The following is a 4,180-nucleotide window of genomic DNA, read 5'->3' as shown; positions in this document are numbered from 1 at the left end:
GTTACAATTCACATGAATTATGTAGAAGAATGCACCTTAGTAAAAGAATGGCTCCTGTTAAAGATTAATGAGATATTTGAGGAATAATCAATGCAAAAGATATACACGAATGTCTAACCGTTTCAGAGTAAATACACGACCTCAAAAAGATATTCAATAGTACATTAATATAACAAAGTTTGACTTTCACTTTCAAATGAATACTTAATTCATGAACAATGGAACAGTTAGGAGTAATAAAGGGATATTACAAGCAATGATTTACGGTTACAAGTTACATACGTGATTCAGGAACAAGTACAATAATTAAAATAATAACACAAGTAATGAATTATAACTAACGAATAACGAAATTCTTGAATAATTCTTCTATAATATTAGGGGCAATACAAAAGATTTAAAAACAAATGTAAACAGTAAAGGAATAGTAGAAAAACTGACGTAAAATTACAAGTTAAACACATTCTTTTTAAGGCAATAGGTAACAACAAAGAGATACTAATAACAATACACTGACTGTAGTTACAGATTAAACATATTATTTTAAAAACAAACACACAAAGGAACAATAGCTATTTTCAGGCATTATATACGTGGACCATGTCTTTAATTCACAACTTCTTGACGTTACTTCGTATATTATTTTGTGTTTCAATATATTTCAATTTGTTATTTTTCACTGTAACAACAAAAATATGTTTCATAAAGCCTCAAGACATTTCTCTATACTTATTGTATCATGGTACTTTTTGTCAATGGCAACCTGCAATGGTTATAGGAAGAAAAAAAAAATATATAAAATAGCTATTAAACATTATTTTAGAAGTAATAAATAGCTATACTCAGAGATGACTTAAAACTCAGGAATTAAATACATTATTTAGTAACAATTGGCAATAAGGAGTTATTACAAGAAATGGCTCAAAATTAGAAATCAAATACCTAATTAAAATAAAAATTAAAACCAATAGTACAATATTATAGTGTTCACACATCTTTGCAGCCACTAACTAATCTCACAATGACGAAAACAGTCTGACACCAGACGCGAAGTCAGCATCTAAACATTCAACTTTGGGGCTCTGCCACATAGTATTATTTTAGATTACTCTTGTTTAAAGACTGAATCATGATATGACCACAGTCTACTATATACAGTCACGAGGCTCGAGTTTTGAGGGTGCTAGAAACAATAGACTGTGACGGTACTATTTTGCATTGCCTGTAATGAGGCGATATTAGCGATCCTAGTGGTGAGCAACTATCTAATGTTTGCATATTTACTACGTATTGAGCTTCGCAACTGTATATACTAGACTGTGATATGACGATACATTTGGAATAATACTGAACCATTTTACCTACATCTTCAATAGCGACCAAAATTATTTTTGTCCCGCTACATACATGCAAACAGTTTTCCTTCTCATTGCTTCCTTGCAAGGTCTGGACACTTCTCATTATTGTTATCGTGAGAATTATGCTCCTTCTTGTGGTGGACCTGATCTCAAACCTCACCGATAGCCTAGTTGTATACTATTCGTGGTGGGTGAAGTCAAGGCTGTAAGGATTTTTCTCGGTTCATCCCTCGTTATTCCACCTACACTCTCCAAAATTCCTCTTTCATTATCATGATCATCTCAGTCTCAAGAAATACGGCACCGCTAGTGTTTGCGTGAAGCCGTATAGATTGTCCGCTATGGCGAGTGTTCCTCGCGGTTTGTCCAAAGATTGATAGATGTCAGTGGTGGTGGTTTCTAGAAGACTCAGGGACACTGTTGTCCGTCTGATGAGGACAGGGCTCACGAATCTGTAAGGTACGGCAGATCATTACCAGAGGTATGGCTACGGATTTGATGGCTAGAGAGGAATGCTTAAGCCCGGATGCAGAAACGCAAATCAAATCAGTCCCTGATCGCCAATCAGTTGATGTTTGATTTATTTGATTGTTCATTACGTTGCATAAACGCGAATCTCCAATCAGCTTGTTTCGATTTACTAATTGCTGATTTGAGAAAGAAATACATTTGACAACAGCGCTATTTAGCAACCACAACCAATTTGATGCTCCTTAAAAGTCACGAAACGAATGCATCAAGTGGCGGTGACTAGGAAAACAAGTGAATGTTTTGCTGTTTTGTTGCTTTTTGTAGAAAGAAAACCGGCGGATTCTATTTGTATATAGATTACAATATAGTGAAAAAAAAAATGAAGCAAAAAAAAAACGTGGGATTTGCTAGGAGAGTCGACAAGAAATTGGAACATGCATAGCCTCCATAACCCAAAATAATTCTATTTCCCATCTCTGTTTACAAACTGAGCTCGTAACCTACTCATTAAAAATGTTGTGTTGTCATGTGTAGAATCTTGCCAACGGGCTACAACATTCCAGAATTTCTATGATGATGTAGACTACATATTGCCTGTATATTCACAGAAAACAAACCTTTTCTATTTCGATAAAGTTCGGCATAATTTCAACCAAGTGATTGGATGGGGATGTGAGCAGTCTATACAACCAATTAATCTTGGAAATCCTGACATGGCTGAAAATTCTCTCTGGATTTCAAATAGTTCTCTGTCTGAGGTTGGGGAATTTACGAGATCCTGCGATAACAAAGCATTTCCATACGTAACATTCCTAACTACTCGGCAAATAGTTGATTTGTGGACCCCAACAAGATCACCCAAGACCGCCTGAAAAATTCCAACAGCATAAAATGTCAGCGTTATTAGAACTTGGTTCATAGAAAAAAGTGGAAGGTTTCGATTTGTCTGCATAATATTTGTTTCAATTTTTGAAAGTAACAAAACAACGAATTCTTACTTAACCTAATTGCTCAAATTCTCTGTCATTATACATAAAAACAATGTCTATAACGGAAATGCCTTTTTCTTAATAACATTTCTTCATTGGAAAATTTCTTCATCAGAAGAATCCATTATGTCGAAAACAATATTGTTACGCTGTAACTATTTACTATATAAATTATAGTAACTGCATTATAAAGAGAACAACATAAAACTTGATCAATGATCAGTCACTTAACCAGCAAAAATCTTTTGATCAAATCTGATGGAAGACTGATCTCCGATCAAATACTGATCGTTCTTTCTGCAACATAAATAGAACTGATGGCCAATCAAACCCTCCTTGATTGCCAATCAATTTTGATTGGTGTTTCTGCAACCGGGCCTTAGTGTGGCGAATTTTGGGGCCGTCTTAGCAGAGCAGGACAAATAACTCCTTCATGGGTACACGAAATGCCTATTTGGGCTGAAGTGCTTCGAGTTGTTTCATATCTTGCCTAATAAACGTTTCTATAGATCTAAGGACACATAGTTCTACCTCTAAATTTTGATATGAGCGAGAAATGGTAGATAAATTTTGTTTGGATCCCTTTCATTAAGAGCAAGGTACACGAATTTCCCAGTTTACTTCTTTTCCGAAGGACTATCAAGAACGAATAGGGGAAACTCGGCAAATTTCGCAATATGGGAAATTTGGCAATATTCTTGTATTTCTTCTATTGCCAAATTTCCTCCAGAGTTTTAAGAAGTTCAATGACACCTTCATAGAGTGCAACATCTGACTGTACTTTTAGTTTTCATTTCATTCGAATCCGCGCATTATAGTGGCAGATATTGTTACTAATAGAAAAAAGTGTTCAATACTTCCTGTTGACGTTGTTGTGTGGACGTGTGTATACAAAGACGGAAGAAAAGTGTTGTTCATTACCTACGTTTGTTTGTGCATTATATATCAAAAGCTGAGATTCCATATTATAAGATAAGCCATTTATATAATTAATATTTTCTGTTAATAACTCATCAGGCTTTAGCTCGTTTTATGTTCTTCTTAGCAAAAAATGTCTTCTCCAGGGTAGTGTGAATTAGCCATTTTCCTTTATAGTGATATATTGCTGCTATCTTTGAACAGGAGTGTGTAGTCGATGGTAAAATTTAAGAGTAGGGACGTATGGGGATTTTTACAGTCTTCAATGCAGCACTGTGTTGTGTGTTGCAGATATGTCAAGGGAACGAGGACATTATTCTGAAAAATGTTCCAAAGATGAATTGCGGGGTGCGGTTGGGAGTGTTGTGGAAGTTAGATGGTCGACTTAAAGGGCTTCTAAGAAGTATAATGTGCCCTTTAACAACTTAAGAGGTTTCTGTATGC

This window comes from Periplaneta americana, chromosome 16, assembly GCF_040183065.1.
Source record: "Periplaneta americana isolate PAMFEO1 chromosome 16, P.americana_PAMFEO1_priV1, whole genome shotgun sequence".
NCBI classification, from domain to species: domain Eukaryota; kingdom Metazoa; phylum Arthropoda; class Insecta; order Blattodea; family Blattidae; genus Periplaneta; species Periplaneta americana.
The sequence above is the reverse complement of the archived record's forward strand: the minus strand, read 5'-3'. Positions refer to the sequence as shown.